This window comes from Macaca mulatta, chromosome 12, assembly GCF_049350105.2.
Source record: "Macaca mulatta isolate MMU2019108-1 chromosome 12, T2T-MMU8v2.0, whole genome shotgun sequence".
Lineage (NCBI taxonomy): Eukaryota > Metazoa > Chordata > Mammalia > Primates > Cercopithecidae > Macaca > Macaca mulatta.
This window is the reverse complement of record NC_133417.1, coordinates 147,660,073-147,676,069: the sequence shown is the minus strand read 5'-3', so window position 1 is coordinate 147,676,069 and position 15,997 is coordinate 147,660,073. Positions and strand designations below refer to the sequence as shown.

The 15,997-nt window shown below is 44.8% G+C and overlaps 1 protein-coding gene and 1 long non-coding RNA gene across 3 annotated transcripts in view; one reads left to right on the top strand and one right to left on the bottom strand.

Moving 5' to 3' along the window:
- LOC100429145 (contactin-associated protein-like 4) overlaps positions 1-15,997 on the top strand; it is a 209,846-nt gene that overhangs the window by 48,357 nt on the left and 145,492 nt on the right. The window lies entirely within an intron of this gene.
- LOC114671476 (uncharacterized) lies at positions 1,838-5,402 on the bottom strand. Its single transcript, XR_003721523.2, has 3 exons — positions 5,304-5,402; positions 3,959-4,023; positions 1,838-3,343 (listed from the first exon to the last, which is right to left on the bottom strand). It is a non-coding gene; the product is annotated as an uncharacterized LOC114671476 (long non-coding RNA).

The window sequence follows — 15,997 nt, the reverse complement described above, 5'->3', positions numbered from 1 at the left end:
CTCTGTTATATATTGGGAAGGCAATATAGAACCGAGAAGGAGATAAGGTTTCTACATTGTAATCAAACTGGTCATGTGATGATGTCGCTAGACTGTGATTTTATATATTCTATACTGTATTATTATTTATATATAATTTATATGTATATAGATTGTAATATCTAGAGCAATCACTATAAAAAGATGAAAGAAAAACACAAATATACAAAAATAAGCCAAAAGACAATGTTAAAAATTGCTTCTTGCCATAGAATGTAGAAAAAAACAAGGAAATGAAAAGCAGAGCAAAAAAAATAAAAGAACCAGAAAACAAAAAAACAAAATGCTGTACTTAATCTCTAGCATAACAATAATGACATAAAATGTAAGGAGACTAACACACTAATTAAGAAACAGATATTTGAAAAATAGATTTTAAAACATGGCCCAATTTTATGCAATTTACAAAATGCTTACTTCAAATATCATGACATATACGGGTTGAAAGTCAAAGGATGGGAAAAGAAATGTCATGCAAACATTAATCAAAAGAAAGCAGGAGTTGCTATATTGATATTAAGAGCAGGTAAAATTACCAAATACAGAAAGGAACTTTATACAGTGATGTTTAAAATGTTAACCTCAAAACAATATATACCAATACTAATTGTGTATGCTAATTGTGCACCAAATACCAGACCTGCACAGATGTGAAGCAGAAACTAATAGAGGTGAAGGGACAAATAGAGGAATCTCAAAGTATAAGTCTTAGAACTTGAGGCCCCTCTCCCAACAGTTTTTAGAACAACCACACAGAAAATCATCAAGGACACAGAACTGACCTGTGCCATCAACCAGCTGTATCTAAGTGGTCATTCTAGAACACTCCACATTTCAACGACAGAACACACACTCTTAACTGCACATGAAACATTCTCCAGGAAGATCACACACTGACATGTAAGAAACCTGACTAAAGTTAAAAGTAATGAAAGCACATAAGTGTCTTCTGTGACTACAGTGGAATTACTAGGCATCATCAGCAGAAGGACATATGGGGAATTAATCACTATGTATCAATTAAGCAACAAAAAATCAGGAAGTAAATTAGTTTTCTAATTTTGAGATGAAGAAAAAATCACAACATACAAAAATTCAATGTAATTATCGAATGTAGTCAAAGCATTACTAAGAGGGAAATTTATAGCTCTAAATGCGTATGTCTAAAACATAAGAAGGATATTAAGTCAACGCTCTAACACTCTAGGAACCTAGAAAAAGAAGAACTAACCCAAAGAGACAAAAGAATGAAATCATAGGGTTGTGTGTAAATTCATGATATAGAGACTAGAAAATAATATAAAGAGAAGGAAATAAAACACCAAACGGTTATTTAAAAATGTTTTCAAAACTGACAAACCTACAGGTGACTCAAGAAAAAAAGGAAATCTGAACATATCACAAAAAAGAGATTAAAATAGTAATTATGAAATTCCCACAAACTAAAACTCAGGACCTGACTGCTTCATGCCTACATTTACCAAACATATAAAGATGAACTCACACGAATCTTTCAGAACTGTTACCAAATAACAGAGAAGAAGGGACGCTCCTCCACGCATTGCATGAGGCCAATATTACTGAAATACCAAAGTCATACAAAGACCTCACAGGAAAACTACAAACGAATATCTCTTAAGAATATGGATGCGAAAACTCTCGATTAAATATCAGAACACTGAATCTAGCAGTATGCATAAGGAATTACACACCATGACTAAGTAGGGCTTGTCTCAGAAATGCAAGATTTGTTTAATATTCAGAAGTAAATCAATGTAATGCGTCGTATTAACAGAATAAATGACAAATGCATAATATCAATAGATGCACAAAAAGCATTTAACAGAATCCCACATTCTTTCATGACAGACAATGAACCAACTAGAAATAAATTCAAACTTCAATAACTTTTTAATGATATCTACAAAAACCAACAGCTAACATCACACTTAATGGTGAAAGACAGAAGCTTCCCCCTTAGAGCAACCACAAGAAAAGATTGCCTGCTCTCGCCAATTTTATTTGATATTGTACTAGAGCAGCGGTCTGTCCCCAACCCCTGTTCTGGTCCATGGCCTGTTGGGACCCAGGGCACACAGCAGGAGGTGAGCAGCTGGTGAGTGAGTGAAGCTTCATCTGTATTTATAGCTGCTCCTCAGTGTTCCCATTACTGCCCGAGCTCCACCTCCTGTCAGATCAGTGACTGGATTAGATTCTCATAGGAGTGGGAACCCTATCATGAACTGTGCATGCGAGAGATCTAGGTGGCGCATTCCTTATGAGAATCTAATGCCTGATGATCTGTCACTGTCTCTCATCACCCCCAGATGGGACCCTCTAGTTGCAGGAAAACAAGTTCAGGGCTCCTACGGAGTCCACATTATGGTGAGTTGTATAATTTTTTCATTATATATTACAATATATAATAACAATAAAGTGCACAACAAATGCAATGTGCTTGAACCATCCCAAAACCATTCCTTCCACCCCCAGTTCATGGAAAAATTGTCTTTTACAAAACCGGTCCCTGGTGCCAAAAAGGTTGGGTACCACTGTACTAGAGGTTCTCACCAGGAAAACTGGACAAGAACATTAGGAAGAAGGCATCAATATTACAAAGGAAGAAGTAACATTTTCTCTATTTGTAGATGACATGATCTTGTATGCAGACAGTCTTCAGGATTCACAAACACACACACAGCTACTATAGCTAATATACAAGTTCAGCAAGTTTTCAGGTTACAAGAGCAAAACATAAAAATCAATTGGATTTCTGTACTTCAGAAATAAAAATTCAAAATAAAATTAAGAAAAATTTTTGTTTTAAGCTCACAAAGCATAAAATCTCTTGGAATACATTTTATAAAAGAGGCACAAATTTTATATACTGAAAAACACAAAACATTGTTAAGAACTAAAGAAAAAATAAATGGAAAGACAGATCATTCATTAGAAGACATTTTTTAAAATGGTGCTATTTCTCCAAATGAATCCACAGGAAATGAAATCCCTTTCAAAATTCCAATGACCTTTTTTTTCACAAATTAACAAGCGGATCCTAAAGTTTATTTCAAAGTGCAAATGACCCTCAATAAAATACAAAGCAACACTGAGAAAGAACAAATTCAGGGGACTGTCTTAGTTTAGGCTTCTATAACAGAGTACCATAGACTTGGTGGCTTATCAATGACAGAAACTTATTTCTCTCAATTCTGGAGGTGTGAACTCTGAGATCAGGGTGTCCATATGGTCAGGCTCTGGCAAGGACCTTCCAGGCTGCAGGCTCCTCTTCTCGTATTCCCACCTGGAGGAGAGGCAGGCAGGGAGCTCTCTGCGTCACTTTTCAAAGGGCATTAATCCCACCCCTAGGACTCTGCCCTCCTGAGCTCATCACCTCCATAGATCCTACCTGCTGGCACTACCACGTTAGGGGTTACGATCTCAACACAGGAATTTGAGGGACACGAACCCCTCAAACACCCAAATGGGCCATTGCAAGGACTCCCATTTGCTGGTTCCAAAGCTGACTCCAAAGCTCCAGTCATCTCTGTAATCCCAGCACTTTGGGAGGCTGAGGCGGGTGGATCACAAGGTCAGGAAATCGAGACCATTCTGGCTAACACGGTGAAACCCCATCTCAACTAAAAATACAAAAGCAAAATTAGCCAGGCGTGGTGGCAGGCGCCTGTAGTCCCAGCTACTCGCGAGGCTGAGGTGGGAGAATGGCATGAACCCAGGAGGCAGAGGTTGCAGTGAGCCCAGATCGCACCACTGCACTCCATCCTGGGGGACAGAGAGACACTCCGTCTCACAAAAAAAAAAAAAAAAAAAAAGGCTCCTGTCATCAGGACACATATTGTCATAGGAACAAACACGCAGATCAGTGGAATCAAGTGTGTGGTCCAGAATAACTCCTCACCTTTCCGGCAAATTGATTTTCAAGAAGGGGTCCAAGAAAGTCCAGTGGTGGAAAGAATGGGATAACTGGATAGCCACATGCAAAAGAGTGAGATTGGTTACTCATGCACCCTAGACACAGAAAGTAACTCATAATAACTCACAGGCGTAAACGTAAGAGATGAAAATATACAACTCTTAACAGAACATATCCACGAAACTTCATGGCTTTGCTTTAGGCAATGGCTTCTTAGACATGTCATTAAAAGCACAAGCAACAAAAGAAAAAAAAGGCCGGGCGCGGTGGCTCAAGCCTGTAATCCCAGGGAGGCGGAGACGGGCGGATCACAAGGTCAGGAGATCGAGACCATCCTGGCTAACCTGGTGAAACCCCGTCTCTACTAAAAAATACAAAAAACTAGCCGGGCGAGGTGGCGGGCGCCTGTAGTCCCAGCTACTCGGGAGGCTGAGGCAGGAGAATGGCGTAAACCCGGGAGGCGGAGCTTGCAGTAAGCTGAGATCCGGCCACTGCGCTCCAGCCTGGGTGACAGAGCAAGACTCTGTCTCAAAAAAAAAAAAAAAAAGAAAAGACGTTATATTTATTTAAAAATAATAAACTTTTTCTTTCAAAGGACATTAAAAAAGTGAAAGGAAAACTTACAGAATGGGAGAAAATATTTGCAAATCATATATCTAAGATAATTGTAACTTGAATATTTTAAAAACTCTGACAACAATAAAATATAAATAATTCTATAGTAGTCAAAATACCGCATTTCTCCAAAAATGATTTACAAGTGGCCAATAAGCACACTGAAAAATTATCAACATTGATAGTTACTGGGGATATGAGAATCAAAACCACAAGACACCATTTCACACCCCCTAAAACGACCATCATCTGAGAGACAGAAATAAGAAGCGTCAGGTAGGTGTGAGGAACGGAGCTCTCCTCCACTGCCTGTGGGAATGTGAGATGCTGATGTGGCAAACAGTTTGACCTCAACGTTCACAGTCAGAGTCACCGAAGCCTAGTATTAACGTGAGTCAACAATTCAAATTTTTATAAAATATTTTTGCAGTTTATTTGGCACATCAAGTAAAACTTTAAAAATTAATTAATATCAATCATAAGGTTGTTAAAATAGAACCATTTGTAGTGCCCAGAACAAAGGAGTTACTTGCACTTTTAATAACAATGCATAAAAAACCGCTTCAGGAAATGCGAGTGTTTATCTCACAAGTGAAATCAGGTATGGCTTCTCAACCATCCCCACAGCCCATCAATAGTTCCAGCAGTGGCTAGTTTCTGAACGCTTGAAGCAAGACTGGCTAATTTATAAAGAAAAGAGGTTTCATTGCCTCACCGTTCTGCAGGCTGTAGAGGAAACATAGCGGCTTCTGCTTCTGGGGCGGCCTCAGGAAACTCCCAATCATGGCGGAAGGTGAATGGGACAGGTGGTCACGTGGTCAGAGAGCGCGAGCCGCACGCTTGTAAAAACCAAGTCTCGCGAGAACTCACTACCAAGAGCACTGCACCGAGGGCACGATGCTAAACCGTCCATGAAAAATCCACTTCCACGATCCCCTCACCTCCTCCCAGGGACACAGAACCAAACTACATCACAAGCAAATTGATGTTGGGCTTGTGCGGTGAACGCACGTGGTCACAGCTGAGTCAGGTGTTTGCATGAGGATTGAAAACCGTTTTCCTCTGCAGTAGCCTCCCTACTGACTTAACTACATGGGGGCTCCTGTGTGCTGAGTCCCTGGCGGGTTCGAGTTTGGGCCACGCCGTGTTCTCTAGAGACAGCGCGTGTGTGTGGCAAGTGGTCACTCACACCCAGGACCTGCTTCACCAGCAGGTTCAGCTCAGCTTTGATCCTCATATGATGGTTATTTTGCAATATTAGGAAAAAACAGTTTCTGTAGTGATTTTTTCTCTTCCAATCTAGATAAACACCAGGCTACTATAAATGTGATGGAATTTTAAACACCAGGGAAAAAGAACCAGCTACTTGGGGGTTTCTCTTTTCCTCCAGGCACATGGAGCCATTCTTATCCTGAAATCTGAGATCCCTTCAGATACTCCCAGAGTAAAAGTAAAAGGAACCATTGTACCAACAGCTAAGATGAACATCGCCTGGGTATTTAACACTTAAGTTCTTACTAAAAGTGGTCTTCCTGTAAATCTGAAATGCATTTAGTATTGCAGAAATAATCACATTGTTGAACTTTGAAGAACAAAAATTTTTGAGATTTTGAAATACAACATTAACAGGTTTAAAATGTTCTATGGTTCTTGTCTTTCACTGTCACTCTGTCTCCATATTCTGATGCTTTGACATGTTATGGTTGTGACGCAGGGAAGGTAAGCCTCAAAATTGGGGCTTAGCTCAGAAACGTTCTTGGCTTTGCCCAGGAAAGAATTCCAGGGTGGCCCGTGGTGGCAGGTGGTGGCTGTGCACAGCAGCAGCAGAGGTCCTGCTTGCTCCTCATGGAGCAAGGCTACCCCATGGGCAGTGCACCCAGAGCAGCAGCTCAGAGGCATCTCTGCACTCCTATTTATACCCACTTTTAATTACCTGCAAATCAAGGAGCAGTTTATGCAGAACTTCCTAGAAAAGAAGTGGTAACTTCTGGGTCTTTGGGTTGTTGCCATGTAAAGGGGCATGGCAGGTGTTGCCATGGCAATTGTAAAGTGACATGGCTCTGGAGGGTGTGTCTAAGGGAGACTTTTGTCTCTTCCCTGCTTTAGCTAGTCCTCAATCTGGTCCAGGGTTTAAGCCCCCCTTCCAGAGTCAAGTCAGGCCTACTACCTCAGTTGCAAGACTCTCTCTCTTCTCTTCTCTCCTCTCCTCTCCTTCTCAATCTCTTTCTCTCTCTCTCTCTCCCCCCTACTAATTAAAGATTATGAATGGTTTGAAAACACTCTTTTCTTTAAGGAAGAGGACAGAGGACTCTAGCTGTAAATGTCTATGTACCCAAGAGTGAAATGTTCACCTATTTTCCTAATATTGTTTAAATTAACACCTTTAATTTCACAAATGCATGCGCTCCTGTGATTACCTCACCAATAAGGCAATTCAGTACACTCCTCCCCCTAAAAAGTGGCCCCACCCTGTGCATGCTGCCCCCACGCATGGCCCCCAACTCAGGACAGTCACTGCCCTGGCCTCCTCCTCCTTAGCAGGCTGCTCCTGCTGTTGAACATGCTGGAATCTTCTGTTAGGTCCTCTTTTGAATGTGGGTTCTGTCACTCTACCCAATGATTTTGATATTTCTGCACTTTTTGGGGTTACTTGTTCCTATTTTCTGAGCACTGTTCTCTTGTATAAATACATCACGATCTGTGTATCTCTTCTCCAGCTGAAGAGCGTTGGTGTGGTTTTCAGTGTGGGATGTTAGAAATAAAGCTGCTCTGAGCACCGCTCCACAGGTCTCGTGCACACGTATGCTTTCATGTCTCTTGTATGAATACGTCGCGACTTGTGTGTCTCTTCTCCAGCTGAGGAGCGTTGGTGTGGTTTTCAGTGTGGGATGTTAGGAATGAAGCTGCTCTGAGCACCGCTCCACAGGTCTCGTGCGCACTTACGCTTTTGTGTCTCCTGGGTAGATACTTGGAAATGGCCTTGCTGGGTAATTCAGTGGGTTAATGGTAAATATTTTAAGAAACTGCTGAAGTGTTTTATGAGGTTTTTTTTGCATTTCCACCAGCAGCGTATGAGAGTTTTCAGTGGCTGGTATCATCTCACCCCTGGTTTGATTAGTCATCTTAGACATTCCAGTAGACCTACTGGGGCATCTGGTTTTAATTCTCTTTTGTAGTCCCCTTGTCAGGACTATTTCATGGCTCATTCTGCCTGTATTTATCTTTTTTGGAAAAGAGTTTGTGCAACACTTACGGTGTTTTCACCACACTGGGTTGTTGGGTTTTTTGCTTTGGAATTATTGAGTGCTGGGAGTTCTCTGTATATTCAGATATGTGAGTTGCAGATAAAGATATTTTCGCTCAGCGTGTTGCTCACCTTTTTATGTCTTTTGCAGAGCAAGTTCCTGTTTTGATGAAAATGAATGTATCATTTTATAAAGAAATTATCCTCTGTGGTAGCATAGATAAAATACTTCTTATAACTCAAAGTTGCAACAGTTTTCTCCTGTGTCTTCTGCCATATGTTTTCTATATTTAACTTCATGATTCATCTTGAAGAAATAAATTATACAGTGTGTGGCATGGAACAAAGTCCTTTTTCTAATATCCAATTTTTTTAGCATAGTTTTTAGAAAATAGTTATTTTTTCACTCAACTGTCTTTGCAAAAAAAAGTGTGTGTGTGTTTGTGTGTGTGTTTAATTAAGAATGGATGTTGGATACTGGAAAGGCAGTTGGCCACATACGACTAGCCGACATCTGGCCTCCTGCCCCAAAGGTCCACGTCCCTGTCTTCGCCCAGTGCTAGGCTCTTCAGTGTGCTTCAGCTTCGCAGGACATAGTCGTCAGGTGGTACAGCCAGGTGTATGTCTTCTTCTCCAACAGGTAGTTTCACTATTCCTGGTCCTTTGAGCTTCACTGTGAACTTTACAATGTTTGTCAATTTCTACAAAAAAAATGGCTTCTGAGAGTTTGACTGGGATTGCATTGAATGGAGAGGTTGATGTGGGGAGAGCTGACATCTTGGCCATGTGGGCTCTTCAAATCCCTGGAGACAGAACATGTCTTGACTGAGTTAGGTCTTCTTTAATAGATGTGCATTTTAGTATTTGCTATGCACACTTTGCACAGTTTTTGTCAGATTTAACTCTTAAGTGTATTTTATTTTGTCATGTTTTTGTAAATGGATTTCTAAATTTTATTTTATAACATTCCTTGCTAATAAAATACATACAATTTTACTTTGGCATTCTGACAGTATATTCTGAAAGCTTGCTAAAACTACATATTTGTTCAATCCAGTTTTTAGATTCTACAACATTGTCCACATATCTGATCATGTTGTTGTGAATAAAGACCATTTTGCTTCTCCCTTTCTGATATGGATTTCTTTTGTTTCTTTTTCTTTCCATATGCTGTGGCTAGAATATCTGTCGTGATAGATAGTAGACTTGGTAAGCACAGGTATCCTCACCTTGTTCCTGAGCATGAGGGTGCAGCCAGTGTTCCACTGTTGAGTATGGTTATACTCATAGGTTTTTCATAGATGCCTGATACAAGGCTGAAGAATTTCTCTGCTGTTCTTTATTGAGAATTTTTTATATTGGGAATGGATTCAGGTGGAGTCTGAATGCCCTGCCAGCCTCTCCTCTCCAGCTCCTGTCTCCAGCCTTAATGCCCAAATGCAGAACTTCAGGAAGGAGACCCCAGGCCCTCCTGCCTCCTCCCTAATCACCCGTGAGCTCTGCTGGGGCCGTCTTCGTGGGAGAGGGAAACCTGTGGAGTGGGCAGCTGATGGCGGCAAAAGGGCCTCCCCTCCCGGGGCCTCCACCACGGCCACCTTTCTCCTCCACTGGACACCGCCTTCCTGTAGTCGACTGTTCCTAAAATCCCTTTCTATGTGCATGTTAGTAACTCAACTACTGGCAGCTGACCTGCCTGTGTGGCCGGCCCTCGTGGTGCACTTCTGGGCCCTTGGCCTTGTGGGGAGCTCCTCCTGGGCATCGTCACTGCCTCGTCCCGTGTCCTGCACACCCTCTGCTCTTTGTGGGCAGGCGATCACCTCTGGAAACACATCTCACCTTTTGTGCCTGTCCCTTCATCATTGCTTGGACAGGGAGGTGGTGTTCTTTCCTTCCAGGCACTGCCGTGGTTACTGGGAATCCATGGGTCGGGATTCCTTGGAGGGGCCACCTTCCTTCCAGAGAGAGTAGGAAGATGCTCTGTCTCAGAGTAACGGTGTTTGCACTCTGTTTTCAGCACCTGTGACTGGTGTGGGCCTGGACAAACGTCTCCAGCCCCTCAGCCTCAGACCCTTCGTTTGACCTGGGCAATGATGGCACCTGCCACCCTGTCCTGTCATACCAGGGGCCAGCATAGGGGTCTCCTGGTTCAATCCTGGTCCAAGAAGGGTACGAAGCGACTAATTTCAGCGTGTCACCAGCCGCCAGTTCCCTGAGCCAGGTGGAGTTGCCCACCCTGCCCCCACTTGGCCCCGGCGTCAGCTCTGGCCTCGAGGGATGTCTGGGCCCTCCCCTGTGTTTCTCATTGGTGTCATCCACTGGGTCATTCCACCAGCATCTCCATGTCCAAGTCCTTGGGATTCCACATTTCTAGGCCTGGCTTCTCTTCCTAAGTTCAGGATAGAAGCTACTGTGCATTACTTCACAGCACGTATCTCAACTCCCTCTGCACAAAACAAACAAGGGCTCCCTCTCCTAACCCTGCCCTCCCTCAGGGCCATGCCCGGGCATCCTGGCCTCTCCACAGCCACTCACCCGGACCCCGCAGTCCCTCGATGTTAGCTCTGCCGTCTGTGCCCTGCTGATGAATGGGCCTCACTGCAGTGAACCCCCCTTCACAGGTCATGACCCCAGGTAGCCCCATGCCGTGATCATATGCCCAGAACCAGGTGGGGCTGGCTGGTGAATTTCAGAGAAGTAAATCCCTCAACAGTTATCAGAGGCTCGGCCAGGGCGTGCGTGAGACCCGGGCATGTGAGCTTCCTCGAGGCACTCTGGGTGTCGGGAGTTCAGGCTTCTCCATTGCATCTCAACCTGAAATAAACCACAGTAAATTCATCCATCCGTCCACAGATACCGGGTGATTCCCGGTGTTTTGCTCCTACAAATAAGGCTTCTGCAGACATCCACTTACAGTTTTTCTAAGGAAATATTTTCATTTCTCCTGGGTGAATGCCAAGCACTAAATGACTGGGTCGTATAGTAAGTAGGTGGGTGTTTGACCTTTCAGAACAGTTTCCTGAGTGGCTGTGCCTTTTGTATTCTCACCAGCAGTGTGTGAGCATTTTGGTTGCTCCAGGTTCTCACAATACCCATGCCATCAGTCTTTTAAATTCCCATATTCTAGTATGTGGTGGTATTCCATTTTTAGTTTAATTTGTACTTCTCAGATGACTAACGGTGTCAAGATTTGTTTCATAAAATTATTGGCTATTCCTACATCTTCTTTCATAAATTGTCCAGTCATAGCTCTTGCTCATTATTTTAAGTGATAATTTTATTTTTGAGTTGTAATAGTTCTTTATATCTTCTGGATAAAATCCTAAATAAAACAGAACCCCTAAAGGTATTTAACTTCTAGAAGAAAATGTAGAAGAATGTCCTTATGAACTTTGGTTAGACAATGATTTATTAAATGGGACATAAGAGCATAAGACATAAAAGAAAAATAATAACTTGGACCTTATCTTAGTCCATTTTGTGTTGCTATAACAGAATACCTGAGACTGGCTAATGTGTAAAGAACAGGGATTTATTTATTTCCTTTTTTTTTTTTTTTTTCTTGAGACAGAGTCTCAGTCTGTTGCCCAGGCTGGAGTGCAATGGCGTGATCTCAGCTCACTGCAACCTCCGCCTCCCAGGTTCAAGTGATTCTCCTGCCTCAGCCTCCTGAGTAGCTGGGATTACAGGCATGCACCACCACACCTGGCTAATTTTTGTATTTTTAGTAGAGATTGGGTTTCACCATGTTGCTCAGGTTGGTCTCGAACTCCTGACCTTGTGACCCGTCCACCTCAGCCTCACAAAGTGCTGGGATTACAGGCATGAGCCACTGTGCCCGGCCCAAAACAGGGATTTATTTCTTATGGTTCTGGAGGCTGGGAAATCCAAGGTTGAAGGACAGCATCTGACGAGGGTCTTCTTGCTGCCACATCCCATGAAGGAAGGTGGACAGGCAAGAGAGCAAGAAGGAAGGGACCAGGCTCCTCACTCCCATGATAACTAACCCACTCTCAGGATAACTAACCTGCCCCCATTATAACTAACCCATTTTAAGGATAACTAGCCCACTCCCATGATAACTAACCTACTCTCAGGATAACTAACCTACTCCTGTGATAATTAATCCACTCTCAGGATAACTAACCCACTCCCATGATAACGAACCTACTTCCCTGATAACTAACCTGCTCCTGTGATAACTAACCCACTCTCAGGATAACTAACCCAGTCTTAGGATAACTAACCCACTCCCATGATAACAAACCTACTCCACTGATAACTAACCTGCTCCTGTGATAACTAACCCACTCTCAGGATAACTAACCTGCTCCTGTGATAATTACCTCACTCCTGTGATAGCAGCAGGAATCCATTCATGAGGGCTCAGATTCACCCTGCAAAGGCCCCACCTCCCAATGCTGTTGCATTTGGAATTAAGTTTCCCTCACATGAACTCTGGGACTCACACTCAAAGCAGAGCAGACTTAATGAAATAGACCTTCTTCTCTTTGATAGCCACCATTGGCAAAGGGAAAAGTGAAGCCATGGACTTGGAGAAAACACTCACCACACACATACCTGGCAAAGAATGTGCTTGTCCAATGGAGCCAGTCTCCTTAGAGTGGCTCAGGTCCCTTTCCCCGGGAAATGCTGCCACAGGAAAGCCACGACTGGCTCATCCTGGGAGGGGTCCTGCCACCACCATCCTGAGTGGGCCAGAGGGAAATGGCAGGTGTCCCTCCAAATCACCAAGAGAAAGGGCAGGGGGCTCAGACTCTGAGGGAGGGTGCAGGGACCTACCTTCTGTCCATTACTTGGGGAGTGGTGTTGGTCTTTGGTCTTCTGCATGAACAAATGTGATTTTCTCAGTGTGAGCTGCTTACCCCAGATTTCATGGCACATAAACACCCTTGCCCAGGTTCTCTTATAACTGTTTTTGCCCCATCCTGAACTCCCTGGGGCTCTGCAGGTCATTCATGCTTCATTCCTAAGGCAAATCATTAGTGAAATTCTGTTGCAATGTTGTCCAAATCAGAAAACACATGTTGGATTTAAAACATAAGCACTGAGAACTGAGAGGAGCTGTAGCAGCCTGGATCTCCCGTGGGTGGCTCTTCCTCTGTTGTGGGCTGGGTTGGGGTGTAGATAGGACCAGCAGCATGCACCTGCCCGCAGGACAGCCACTGTGGGGAGGAGACCCAGAGGCCTTGTGGTGTCCCGGGGGACACTGGGTGCACCTTGGGGGACCCAACTCGGCTCCTCCCTTATCCCCAAGCTCATTAGTGCTGGCAATGGTTTCAAATGATGCACGTCACTGGGCTCTCAGAAAGGTGACCAGGTAGGCCAGTATCTGGCTGTCTATGTATCTATGTGTCTATCAGTCTGTCCCTCAGTCTATCTATCTATCTATCTATCTATCTATCTATCTATCTATCTATCAATCAATCAATCAATCCATCCATCAATCATCTATTTGTCCATCATCTATCATCATTTCCAAGGAGGCTGGGTCTGCAGTTTCACCTTCCGGCACCCACTTCCCAGGGAACTTTGTGCTCACCATCCTGAAGTTCCCCCGTGACCCCGGCAATGTCAGAGCCCCTCCTGCTGGGAGCGTTTCCCTACTGAGGCAGACACAGAGCAGAAACCAGACAGGAACTCACTTTATAAAGACATCTGGCCACACCACTTACAGCCAGATAGCAGGCGTAATTGATGAAGTATTTACATACACATTTGGAATAGAAGGCACCACTAGGAGTGGCAGGAGTATCATTATATAATTACGAAGTTGGCTAAGTGGACAAAGTCTAGCTTTTAAAATAACATGCTCAAAATTTTAAAACAACACAACCACTAACTGCAGGAAATTGGTCAAATTTGCTCCATCTCTGAATCCATCATCTCATCTGTAAATGAGGGATGATAAGTTGTCCTCTAGATACTTTTATATGCATACAACATAAAATTGACCATTTTAAGTTACAAGACTGAGTAGCATTTAGCACCCTCCGTGCTGTGCAAACTGCCACCTCTGTCCAGTTCCACAACATGTTTCTCACCCTAGAAGGAAATCTTGCACCCTGCAGCAGGCGCTTCCCACCCGCTCCCACCCCTGCACCCACCACTCTTTCTGTCTCTGGATTTAGCTGTTCTGGATACTTCATATAAGAAGAGTCACCCAGCATAAGAGCTTCTGTGCCTGGCACCTTTCCCTTTGTGTCCTGTGTTCCAGGTTCGTCCGTGGGGGACCTGGGTTAGCACTTCATCCCTCAGTGCGCCAGACTGAGTTGTAGGAACAGACCCCCACCTGCTTCTCTGTCCTTCGGGGATGGACACTGAGGTTGCTTCCATGTCCTGGCTGTTGTGGGTAATGTTTCTGTGACATTCGTGTGGAGACATCTGTTCAGGAACCTGTGTTCAGCTCCCTTGAGCATATACTGAGGAGTGAAGTTGCTGGCCCATATGGTCATTCTGTGTTTAACTTTTTGAGGAGTCATTCTAGAAATGCCGAGGAGTTAAGATGGTGTACACAGAAATTTCTGGAAGATCCCTCTGCACACAATGGAGGTGTCCACTCCTTTAGTCATTGAAAAGCACATGACATGGTGTTAGCAACTTCAGCGCCTCACAGACTGAAAATGGCAGGCAACAAAGGAAAGAGCTGCTGCACCTGTGGCCTTTTAGGGATTTTTATTTTTATTTATTTTTTATTGTTTTAGAGACAGCATCTTGTTATGCTGCCTAGGCTGGACTTGAACTTCTGGGCTCAAGTGAGCCTCCCGCCTCAGCCTCCTGGGTGGCTGGGACCACAGGGCCATGCCACCATGCCTGGTTATAGGGATATTTTTAACGCAGAACTCAGCAGGCCCTCTGTGAGCTCACTCCTTACTAGGAGCCCTTGGAGTAGCCATTCCTTTCGCTCATTCTGGAGCAGATGGAGGGATGGGGAACATCACTACTGTTCTTCACGTCAGAGCTATCGAAAAAGAGACTCAGCAGCGGTCTCATCTCAGCAGATGAGGTCTCATCTGACCCTCATCGTTGTACGATTTATTATTCAAGTCATGATGGGAGGATGATGTTTTCATCACTACCTGGGACTTCACACACTCTAGAAGGTGACCCTCACGTGGTGAGAGCTCATCTGTAAGCAGGGGCGTCTCTGAATTTCAGGGCAGCTGGGCAGTGAGAACAGAACAGAAGCAACTTGCAAAAGCTGCTCAGGCCGAGCTGGTGAGCCACAGACTTTACTCGGGCACCACCCGGCTTAAAAAGTCCTGCTGTGCAGTAAGTCTCAAAGGTTAGTTATAAAATCTTATTATACAGGACACTCGGGAGGGTGATGCTGTGTCTCACAGACACAAATGCCTTGGCTGTGGCGCTGCGGGCAGCAGGGCGTCGCCGTGGGTAGCAGGGCATCACTGTGGGCAGCAGGGCGTCGCCGTGGGCAGCAGGGCGTCGCCGTGGGCAGCAGGGCATCACTGTGGGCAGCAGGGCGTCGCCGTGGGTAGCAGGGCATCACTGTGGGCAGCAGGGCGTCGCCGTGGGCAGCAGGGCATCACTGTGGGCAGCAGGGCGTCGCCGTGGGCAGCAGGGCATCACTGTGGGCAGCAGGGCGTCGCCGTGGGCAGCAAGGCCTCCTCTCCTGGCCCAGCGTCCGTTTTGCTTTTCTTCACTCTGCTGCCTTCGATGGTGGCGATGCGTCCCCCTTCCTAAAATGCACAGTGCAGACTCCTTACAGCTTTCTCCCTTTTCATCCCACGCTCTCCAAACGTTTTATTTTACACCGACGAGAGACTCACAGGACCGCCGCAGAGCGCGGGCTCGCGCGCCCCTGGCTGACTGGCTGGCGCCTGGCGCTGCCGGGTTGGGCGCCGGCGCTGGTGCGACTGCGCAGAGCAAGGGCGGCCCCTACGCAGCCACTTCCGGTTTTTCCCTCAAGCGCCTCCCTGAGTCCGTCCAGGATCCCACATGATTGGTTCCATATTCCCCCTCGTCTCCTGCCATCCTCCAGAATTCAGCGTCTCCCCTTGTCTTTTGTGACTTACATGCTTCTTGCTGTGCAGCGGTTCAGCTGTTTTGCAGAATCGGCCTGGGTTTCATTTGCACCGTGTGTTCTCCTGACTGGGGTGAGGCTGTGGAATTTTGGCGGGAGCCCCTCA